The sequence below is a fragment of the Spermophilus citellus genome (genome assembly GCF_964194105.1).
Source record: "Spermophilus citellus genome assembly, chromosome: 9".
Classification (NCBI taxonomy): Eukaryota; Metazoa; Chordata; class Mammalia; order Rodentia; family Sciuridae; genus Spermophilus; species Spermophilus citellus.
This window is the reverse complement of record NC_138191.1, coordinates 98,548,018-98,560,277: the sequence shown is the minus strand read 5'-3', so window position 1 is coordinate 98,560,277 and position 12,260 is coordinate 98,548,018. Positions and strand designations below refer to the sequence as shown.

The following is a 12,260-nucleotide window of genomic DNA, read 5'->3' as shown; positions in this document are numbered from 1 at the left end:
TCAGTTTCTATGAAGAGATGAGAATTGAGGAAGTGTTAACTTTGTGGTTTCTATATTGACACATACTTAGTTAATGGGATCATTTGAAATAAGGAAGTTTGTTCTTTCAGCTTAGAAAATATTTGTGGTTCATATTTTTTTTTTACTTTTTAAAAAATTGACTATTAGACTTAAGACTCCATCTCATTTTTTTAAAAAACATTTTTTTTAGTTGTAAGTGGACATAATACCTTTATTTTATTTATTTATATGTGGTGCTGAGGATCAAATCCAGTGCCTCACAAATGCTAGGCAAGCACTGTACCACTGAGCTGCAACCCCAGCCCTCCATCTTACTTTAAAAAAAATTTTTTTTGTAGTTGTAGATGGACAGCATCCCTTTATTTTGTTTATTTTTATGTGGTACTAGGGATCAAACCTAGTGCCTCACACATGCTAGGCAAGTAGTCTGCCACTGAGCTATAGCCCAGCCCTCCATCTCACTTTTTTAGGTGGGATTTTTTTTGCCATTATAGTAGACAATCTGGGACTTAATATATTGACATATGTATTCTTGTCTTTTTCCCCATATAAATTAAATACAAAATAGAGTTGCAGACTTTAGATCCTTATGGTAAGATTATAAGAATAATTGATATTCTTTAGCTCTCCTCATATTCTGATAGCTAATAACACAACTTACTAGTTTGTTTTTTTTTTTAAACACAAGTTGTAATTAAGGAAGAAAAGGGATCTTGTAATTTTTTTTTTTAGTTGTAGATGGACCCAATACCTTTATTTTGTTTACTTATTTTATGTGGTGCTGAGGATTGAACTTAGTGCCTCATGGGCAAGGCAAGTGCTCTACCGATGAGCCACAACCTCAGCCCTGGAATTTTGTATTTTTAAAAAGAATGTGAGGAGCCAGGTGCATTGGTGCATGCCTGCTATCTCAGCTATTCAGGAGGCTGAAGCAGGATTGCAAGTTCAAGTTCAGCCTGAACAATTTAGCAAGACTCTCTCAAAATAAAAAGAACTGGGAATATAGCTCAGTAGTAGAGTGTCCCTGTGTTCAATCCCCAGTATCACAAAAGAAAAATAAAATGCAAAGTTCAATGTTAGATCTAGATTCAAATTTCAACTTTGTTATTATTAACTATGTAACTTTACTAATCCTTAGTTTTCTAATCCATAAAAATAGACAAAACCCCCCAAAGTGAGTAATTTTCATTGGGCTCTTGTGAAGACTGCATGGTAGTACAGAAGTAACAAGTGGATTAATTAGGATACTTTCAATTTGAAGGGACAGAGTATTTGACCCTCAGTGACTTAGACAATCATAACATTTATTTTAGATATAAAGAAGCTCTTAGACTCAGTTGTATCTGGGTACAGTGTCAGGATCATGGAAATTCTCTTGGTCTTCCCCTCTTGGTCTCAAAATAGTAGTTCAGCTTTTAATTATCAGATTCATCCTGACAGCCTTCTAATTGCAAAGAAATTGACTGGGGTTGGGGCAAAAGAGCCTGTTTCTCTAGCTGTACTCTAAGAATCCCTAGCATCTTCCTTCAACTAACTGGACAGTTCTAGGAAGCAAGTCTTAGACCAATCATTGGAAAAGGGGATCAGGACTGCCAAGATAAGTTAATTGATCATAATTTATTTCCTGGGTGTTGCCTGAACAAAAGAAGGATTCTGTTGACAGATGAAAAGGCAAGGATGGTTTCAGGCTGATCAGTCAGCAAAGTTTATTAGAAAGTCCTAGCACAAAAGAACCAATATGGGTAGTAGAAGGAAGCTGAAGCTGAGACTGTGTCTAATTCCTAAATATTTTAGTTTGTATTTGTTAGCTGAAGTAGAACTATGGTCAGTAGACTGAACAGGGTAGTTTAGGAGATTAAATTGATCATTTTTATGTTATTCTGTTTCACTTACTACATATAACACTTTATAAAATTTTTGTTTTCTTAAATGACAAAAATATTTTTGGTACAGACCAGAATATTCTAATGTAATAAGAAAATTAGGTACCTTATGTGAATTCAGAAAAAGAGTTATGATAAAGTACATATAAATTGAAAACTTAGATGGAAATTTTACTGTGGAATTTATGAACTCTTATGGATTATCAATTCATAATTCTATTTGCCCCATCTCCATTTATCTCAGAGATGATTATAAGGATTGATGAGAAAATCTTTGAGCTTTTCAGAAGGAAAGGACTTGTAAACATAAGTATCCTTTTTCTATTAATCAAATTCTCCTGGGAAGTAAGCTAGAAAAATACTGTAGGCAATGTAATTTTTAAAATTGTTTTTAACTATTGAAAAAGGAAACTTTGGGCTGGGGATGTGGCTTAAGCGGTGCCTGGCATGCATGGGACGCTGGGTTTGATCCTCAGCACTACATAAAAAATAAAATAAAATAAAGATGTTGTGTCCACTGAAAACTAAAAAAAAAATAAAAATAAAAATAAAAAAAAATTTAAAAAAGAAAAAGGAAACTTAATTTGTTCAATCCTAGTAGAAATTAAAAATATACAGTAATTTCTCTACTAAATTATCTTTTCTCCACACAAACCTCTAACATATACAAGTTTCTGAGCTAGTATTGGGGATAAAATGGAATTTAGATCTCATGAAATTTATAGACAAAGATATGGATTTCAGTGAGTAGGAAAAGGAATATTTGGATTCCTAGAGTTTTGAAAAAATAAAAAACATTGTGAACCACCGATCTGAGTAGACAAAGCCTATTGAGAATGCAAATTATATGTTCTTCATATTCATTCTTATTCAGCCCTCATCAGTATGTGTTAATTTTTCCTGTTTGAAAGATTAAGCATTTTAGATTCAGAGAGGCCAAGGAATAGGTCCAAGTTTACACATCTTATAAATGCCCTGACTTTAAAGCTAGGTACTCTTTCCCTCAGTCATTCTGCTTTCTCTAGCATACATCCTCATTGATACCAGCAGTTTGAAGAGTTTTGTTTTTCCAGGAGTTTTTTTAAAAAAGAAGATTGCATTTTTAACACATTTATTTTAGATGTTCATGGACTTTTACTTTATTCATTTATGTATATGACATGCTGAGAATCGAACCCAGTGCCCCACATGCTAGGCAAGTGCTCTACCACTGAGCTTCAACTCTAGCTCCTCCAGGAGTTTTTTCAGGTTAAGTTTTTCAAGAATTGAGGAGTGAGTCAGGAAAGCTATAAAGTGACCACACACACACACACACACACACACACACACACACACAGAACAAAGTTCTAAAGTATGTAAGAAAAGTGGGATCATGCAAAGCATAGGTGGATGATTAGCAGTAGGAAAAGGGAAATAAATTAATCATACAGAAGTATGGGTCAATATTAAAAATATGCTTGAGTATAGAAGGGGTTAAAGTTGTGAGAAATTACTTAGCATGATAGTTTATATTCAGCTATTATTACAGAGTGGGTATATTTTAATTGTTATTCATCTTGGTATAATAGTGGAATACAAAATAATTATGCACATTAAAATGTTTGCAGTAATTGTAAAAAAAATAAAATAATTATGCTAGAATATAGAAAAATAATAAAATGTAGCAGTTTGTTCCTATATTGTTGTAATGGGGGGGGAATCAAGACGCATGGGTTGTATTCTTTTATTGTTAATTTGAAAAGCATGTCACACATTCTAAAATAATTACAATAGTTTTATTTTTATGACTTCACGAATTTTAAATTTAGATAATTGCTCGTTAGAGCAACATAATACCCACTTTCCCTGTTTGATAAGCAATAAATTACAGACTAGAAAGAGCACTCTGTACTTCCCCCCCAATATTTCCCTGTAAGTTCAAATTATCACCATTATTATATATCCATATTAATTTCCTGTGGAAACTGCTGATTCCAGCATATCATGGTTATTCATCCTCTTTCAAGCTCCATTTGCCTTCAATATTGTGGCCCCTTTGTATTTGATGATTTGACTTAAAATGCCTAAGAGAGCCACTGAATTTCAAAGTATAGGAAAGATGATTTTTTTGAGGGTAGAGAATTTCTTTTAAAAACAAAATTCTTAAAAATCTTTTATTTGGCCAGACATGTTGGCACATGCCTGTTATCCCAGTGACTCGGTAGGCTGAGGCAGGAGGATCACAATTTTGAGGCCAACCTCAGCAACTTACCAGACCCTTAGCATCCTAGCAAGACCCTGTTAAAAATAAACAGGATGATGGGCTGGGGATGTGGCTCAAGCGGTAGTGCGCTCGTCTGGCATGCGTGCGGCCCGGGTTCGATCCTCAGCACCACATACAAACAACGATGTTGTGTCCGCCGATAACTAAAAAAAAAATAAATATTAAAAAATTCTCTCTCTCTCTCTCCCTCTATCACTCTCTCTTTAAAAAAAAATAAAATAAACAGGATGGAAAAATATATAAAAAAAATAAACAGGATGGATATAGCTCAATGATAAGGCGCTCACTCCTGGGTTCAGTCCCCTATACCAAAAACCAAAACAAAATAAAACAGAAAACTTTTATTTAGCCATTTGCAAGACTTTTCACACCATTTTGATTATTTTTTTACTAATGTGACAAGTTATAAATTACCAGGTGCCAGTTGATGAGAAACTGTTTACTATTTGATAATAGTAGACATAAATAGAAACTTTTAAAGTAGGACTCATGTAGCTGGTTCAGTGGTGCATATCTATAATCCCAGCTACTCAGTAGGCTGAAGCAGAAGGATCACAAGTTCAAAAGCAGCCTAGGTAACATAGACCTTGTCTCAGTAAAATTTGAAAAAGGGTTGGAGATGTGGCTAATTGTGGAGCATCTCTGGGTTTAATCCTGGGTTCTGAGGTGTGGGGAGAGTAAAACTTCATGAATTGATACTTAAAATTTAGATATTTTATATTATATTTGTAATGACATTAAAGGAGAGAATAACATATTTTGAACACTTAAATTTTATGTTAGGTTTATATAGTCTAACATTACACTTCTCTGAGATATAGCTACAGGTGAGCAAAATGTGCCTCAGAAAAGTTGAGAAACTTGCCCTAAATCTCAAGAGTTTATCGATGTGTATATGTAGATTTTAATACAGATCTTTCTTATTCCAAAGCCTCATACTCTTTGTAACTACACTAGACACAGCAGAAAAATTTATTTTTATTTGAACTGCCTACTAGAAATGTAAGTCTTTGGATGGACATTAGATTTGGGCAGCCATCAAGACGTAATGGGAGTTTGAATATGTGGATTTTTAGGGATGACAAGAAGTGATTGGTGCTATCAGGTGATGAGGCAGATTAGCAAAGTTCCAGGATTGTAGGTTTTATTTACTCTTGTGAACTACAAAATAAGGAAAAAACATGAAAGGCACCAGTTCATTAAGAGAAGTGGTTTTAATGGTTTAGTCACTTCAGTGTATCCCCATTATTTTTCTACTTTAATTGATTTTTAAAAAGTATAATTCAAAATGATGGATTTTTAATGTGTTCGTTAATGGTTTGAATAGAACAGAGAACTATAGTGAGTGTGCAAAAGAGCCCTGAAATGGGTATGACAATTTCTGGGACTCTGTTTCCTCTTCTGCAAAAGTAGGGATTGCATAGTTTCATTTTCCTTGCACTTCTGAAAGAGCTTGTGTTAACCTCTGTTTAAAAAAAAGAATGAAAAAGAAATAGAAAACTTTGTGCTAGCACTGATTTGTCTTTGTAAAATTATTGCCAAATTTTACTGCTTAGTTACCTCACTTTATGGGAAGTATATGCCATTTTGAAACATGCTGGACTGAAAGTATATTTTCTGGAAGTTATTTTGGTTGGACTGGAATACTGCTTATCAAAGTGTCAATTAAGTAAGGTAATCTTAAGGTTTTGTTTTGCAATTATTGTTTCCTTTTTTGACTAAATTTTCACACTAGCTTCTCAAAGTCCCTTTAGAGACTCATGATCGTTATCACTTATGTTAAAAAAATAGTTTGGGGACATGTAATATACAAGTGGCATATTGAAACATGATCTAGATTAATTTTTATTATGATTCCAGAAAATTTTCCCCTCAGACATTTGTAAATGTCATGTAAAATGAGCATTTATACATTAATTATAAAATGTCATATTTTGAGTTTTTATAGTTTATATAATATTATGTATATGTCTAAAAATGGTGAACTACAGTCCATTTCTAATTCTGTGCTTTTAATTTAAAGTAGTGTACCATAATAAAATTAGGAGTAATTTTATCAATAAAGGTATAAGGAAAAACTATGTAACACTATTTTATGTGTAAGTCATTATACCACATTTTAGATTAAGTGAAAAAGTACTTTTAAGAATTGACATCATTAGAAATAACTGTTCAACTTAAAAATTGAGTCTAAAACAAACATTGTGAGATGGGAAGAAGAAACCTAGTATTTTTTAAGATTTCTTTGGTTTTTTTTTTTGGTTTTTTTTTTTTTGGTACTGGCAATTGAACCCAGCAGTGCTTGACACTGAGCTACATCCCAACCCCTTTTGTTTTTTATTTTGAGACAGTGTCTTGCTAAATTGCTGAGGCTGGCCTTGAATTTGAAATCCTCCTGTCTCAGCCTCCTGAATTATGGGATTATGGGCATATGCCACTGTGCCTGGCTTGGTCCTTTTTTTTTTAATAAAACAAAATAATATATACACCTTGAGAGATGGCAGCCTCTTGTCCACTTCTACATATCCCTAGTCCAACTCCCAAGACATATTCACTTTTAAAATTTTTTTTAGTTGTCGATGAACATTTATTTATTTGTATGTGGTGCTGAGAATTGAACCCAGCGCCTCACACATGCTAGGTAAGCACTCTCTCTCTGAGCTACAATCCTACCCCAAGACATACCCACTTTAAAAAGTTTAATAAACTGTTTTCTAGAGCAGAAAAATGGAACAAATAGTATAGTTTTTAATACACGACCCCTTCACATAGTTTACTCATTATTAAACATTGTACATTAATGTGGTACACTTGTTAAAATTGATAAACCAATATCACTATATCATTTTTTACCAAAATCCTGTAAAAGAAATATATAGTGCCATAGTTTACATTAGGGTTCACTTTGTGTTAAGGATTTTGATAAATGAATGTTACACATCCTATTATATAAAATAGTTACACTGCCCTAAAAATCCCCTGTGTTCCCCCTATTTGTTCATCATTCCTTTCTCTCCCAGAACCCCTGGCACTTATTTTATTATAGCCTTCATAATTTTTCCTTTTCCAAAATAGTTAGAATCCTAAGCCAAATCATTCAGATTGGCTTCTTTCACTTAGAAATATGTTAATGGGTGGGGGATATAGCTCAATGCTTGCTTAGTTTATGCAAGACTCCTGAGTAGCTGGGATTACAGATATGTTCCATCTCACCTGCCTACATGTTTCTTTTCATTGCTGAATAATATTCTGAAGTATGAGTGTACCTGGGTTTGTGTATCCATTCATCTATTGAAGGTCAGCTTGGTTACTTCCAGTTTTAGGCAATTATAGTTAACATTGTGTTTTTAAAATTTTATTTATTTTTGCTGTGTTGAGAATAGAAACAAAGTCTCAGGCATTCTAGGTAAGCAGACTAGAGCTCTACAATAGAGTAACATTTCTAGCCTAAATAATAATAAATAAAGCTACTAAAACATTTCTGTACTGTCATATATAAGTGAAAAGAACAAAAAAAAATTCTATGCAAATTCCAATTTGTATATATATCTAGGAACATGATTGCTGGATTTCTCTTACAAGAAACTGTCTACCAAAATGACCATTACCATTTTGCATATCTACCAGCAGTGAGAGTTCTTGTTCCATATCCTCATTAGCATTTGATGTTATCCATTATTTTGCATTTTAACCATTCTAATATGTGTGTAGTAGTTTCTTTTTCTTTCTTTTTAAAAAAATTTTTATTCATTTATTGGTATGTGGTGCTGAGAATCAAACCCAGTGCCTCACACATGCTAGGCAAGTGGTCTACCGCTGAGCCACAATCCCAGCCCTAATAGTTTCTTATTTTTGTTTTAATTCATAATTCCCTGATGATGAATGATGTTTGTCACCATTTTTTCCCCCTGATGTTGAGATTCAAGCCCAGGGTTTAGTGTCTGTTAGAAAGGTACTTGCTCTACCTCTGAGCAACATTCCAGACCTAGCATCTTTTCATGTGCTCGTTTATCATCTGCATCATGTTTGGTAAGGTGTGTGTTAGGTCTGCAGCTCAACTTTTAATTGAATTATTTTATTTCTTGTTGAATTTTAAGAGTTCTTTGTATGTTTTAGATATAAATTATTTATCAGATCTCTATTTTGCAGATATTTTCTCCTACTCTGTAGTCCTTGTATTCTCTTAAAACACATCTACTTTAAATTCTTTTAGAAGTATTTTGGAGTATTTATACATTTCTAAACAATATATTTCAATAGAATTACTTGGCTTTTTTCTTGATATTTTGACTTTCTGAATATGATCTTGTTTATCTACTTATTTAAACATATATATTTTTTAGTTGTAGATGGACACAATACCTTTATTGTATTTATTTTTTTATGTGGTGCTGAGGATCAAACCCAGTGCCTCACCCATGCTAGGCGACCACTCTACCACTGAGCCACAACCCTTGTTTACTATTTGCTTCTCCAGTTCTATTCCAAACTCCATGAAGTAAGAATCTTTTCTGCCTTGGATGCTGCTGTGTCCTTAGCCCTAATGCATAGGAGATACTTGGATATTTATTAGATGAACTAAGAAATAAATGAATACTATCTCAATGTAACAGTACATTTTTACTCAATACTTTGAATATTTAGATGTTGATGTCAAATTTAGGTGTAAGAACTTTGGGAAATGCTTAGTCATATGTGTTTTTCCTGTTTAAGGAAGAGTCAAACAAAAACAAGTTTATTTTCCTATTCATTAATGTACTGATGAGAATAAATAAATATGAGAGCATCACTCTGCTTGAAAACCTATCTTGCCTTATAGGTGACATGATTTGACCATCTAACATGGTAAAACAGGACAAGTATTTGGATTAAATATAAGTTTTAATGATACTAGAGAAATAGTTTCCATTATGGTCTCCAAAAGACTGTGTTGGTTAAAAGTAAGCTTCATCTAAGCTCTTTTCACACAGTATCATCTTTATCTTTGTCTTCCTCACTGTGCTGGGTGCTGAGTTTATACTGATAATATTGTGGTCCCTAATCTCATGGTATTTGAAGATTAGATCAAGGACCAAAGCCACACCAATAGGTAATTATAAATATTAGCAAGGCCATGAAGAAAATAAATCTCAGACTCATTATAGGAAGAACACTGGGATATGAATGGCATAACAGATTTGGCCTACCTCGGAGTAAGGCAATCATGTTTTTATCTTATTGTATCCCTTATTGGTTATAGGCTGCTGTCTTAGTGTTTTCTGTAGCTATAACAAAATATAATATATTATAAAATATATAAAATATATAATATAAAATATATGTATATAATATAAAAATATATATAATATAAAAAATGGTGGTGGGGAGAATTGTCAGAGAAGACCTTTGAGAAGTTACATTTTAAAAGATATTTGAAAGTTGAGGAGTCAGACATTCAAAGAACCCAGCGAAGAATGCTCCAGGAAGAGAGAACAGCATAGACAGAGCCTCTGAGGTAGGAAAGCCCCTATTCAAGGAAGGAAAGAGTCTAGTATGGCTGAAGTATAGTGAATGAGGGAAGAGTCATATAAAAAGAGGTTGGAAAAGAATCAGGGAGAAGATCAGATAGGGCTTTGCAGGTCAAGTGAGGAATGCAGTGGGAATCCTTGGGAATAGATGAGATCATCTAGGGAAGAGTGTACAGAAGGGGAAGAGAAGAGGCTCAGGGTTGAGCCATGAGATGAAATGAATGAGGATGCAGAACAAGTGATTGAAGGCAGGCAGAAAACCAAGAAAATATATATAGGAAGTCAAAAGATGAATGCATTTTGTGAAAGGAGGCATTATCATCTATGTAAAATGTTTGAGTGGTTAATAAGATGTAGGTAGGAAAGGGACCTTTCGACTTGGCTATATCAGGGTTGTTGAATAAAGGCATATTTGATGGAGCAGTAGATATAAAATCTAGATGGGAATGAGTTAAAAATAGAAGTGAGGAACTGAAGATGATTTTTTTTGAGAACTTTTGCCATGAGGTAGAATAGAAGAAATTGGAGCAATTGTTAGATGGAAATGGTGGTTATGGATGAATTTTGTAAGGATGGGAGATATGTGTTTACATAATGAAATCAGTGATCATTTAGAATAGAAGTTTTAGGGGACTGAGAGTGTGGGTCAGTGGTAGAACACTTGGGTAGCACATGTGAGGCCCTGGGTTCCATCTCTAGCATTGCGAGAGAGGTGAGGCGCGGGGTGGCTGGGTGGAGAGAAAGAGAAAGGGAAAGGAAAAGGAAGGAGTTTTAGGACAAAGGGGGAACTATCAAAAGTTGAGAAAAGTCCTTGAGAAGGCCCAAGGGATGAGATCTCTTCATATGTTGACGGTTTGCTCTTCAATATGGGAAGGTTAGGAACAGAGATAGATGCGTCTGGTGGTGAGAGCATGAAGAAATGTATATCTTATTGGCTGGTGTTTATTTCAAAAACACAAATATTGTAAACGGTGAAAGAGAGACAAATGAAGATTTGAGGAGAGATTGTTACCTTGGAATGGGAAAGTAAGACCTAGAAGGTAATTGATTTTCTTTTTCTTTATGTGGTGCTGGACCAATCAGGGCCTTAGGCATGCTGGGCAAGCACTTTACCAGCGAGCTAATCCTTAGTCCCAGAGAGTTTAAATTTTGAGAACCCTTTGAGATTTTATATCAGACTTTCAGCAGTTTTATACTAGTTGAATTCTGACTTAATGGATATTGAATTCATTTTTCCTTGGAGACATGGTGAAATTGTTATCTTTACAGTACAAGCATTTTGGATTGGAGAAGCAAGAAAAGTTCTATAGGGCCAATCTATGCTGCCATCTATCTATTCATTTCTACTTACTTGTCTGTTCATTTATTCTTTCAGTGATCATTTTCTTTTTGCTTAGTGTTTCATTTTCATTAAAGAAAAGAAGTGGCCCCTATTAAAATAATGGTCCCTATTAAACATATCACTTATGTTTCTGTAGATGACAAGACTTAAACATTTGAAATAAGAAATGAACAATTACAGAGCCTCAATTACTCTATAATGAGAAGCAAATATATGGTAATGGTGGGAGCAAGAGGACAGTGAGCTACCTAATCTTTATTGAATATTTATCTAGTCCAGATACTTTTATTTATTTATTTATTTATTTATTTATTTATTTATTTAGAGAGATGAGAGAGAGAGAGATGAGAGATGAGAGAGAGAGAGAGATGAGAGAGAGAGAGAGAATTTTAATATTTATTTATTTTTTTTAGTTCTCGGTGGACACAACATGTTTGTTGGTATGTGGTGCTGAGGATGGAACCCGGGACGCACGCATGCCAGGCGAGCGCGCTACCGCCTGAGCTACATCCCCAGCCCCTAGTCCAGATACTTTTAAAAATACCTACCTCTATTAATACATATAACAAGTCTATAAGGTGGCTGCTGTTATAATCCAAATGTAATAATTTATAAAAGTGATAAAACAGGGCAGGGGCTGTAGCTCAGTGGTAGAGTACTTGCCTCACATGTGTGAGGCACTGGCTTTGATCCTCAGTGCCACATAAAAATAAATTAATAAACAAAGATATTGTGTCCATCTGCAACTAAAAATATTTTAAAAGCAGTGATAAAAAAGGTATAAAAAGGTTAAGTAACATGTTCAAAATCATAAAAAAATCTAGTAAATTTATTTAGGATTCAAACTCAAGCAGTTTGAGTTCTTAAGCTTACTCTACAAAACAATATATGCCACAGTTTCAGGAAAACACAGATTAAGAAACTGTTGAAATTGAGATTCTTAGTAATGATCAATTCTTTTTTTTTTAAGAGAGAGAGAGAGAGAGAATTTTAATATTTATTTTTTAGTTTTCGGCGGACACAACATCTTTGTTTGTATATGGTGCTGAGGATCGAACCCGGGCTGCACGCATGCCAGGCGAGCGAGCTACCACTTGAGCCACATCCCCAGCCCCATAATGATCACTTCTTTAACAACAGCTGGAATATGACCAGAGTTCCTAGGCAGCCACCTAAGAGAAACAGAGGGAGCCAATGTTTATTTAGTATCTACTCTGTGCTTTGTTTTTCTGACTTAGTAAACC

General features: G+C 34.1%; 1 protein-coding gene across 2 annotated transcripts in view; it reads left to right on the top strand.

Moving 5' to 3' along the window:
* The window catches only part of ZFYVE9 (zinc finger FYVE-type containing 9), a 208,168-nt gene that overhangs the window by 106,281 nt on the left and 89,627 nt on the right, over positions 1-12,260 (top strand). The window lies entirely within an intron of this gene.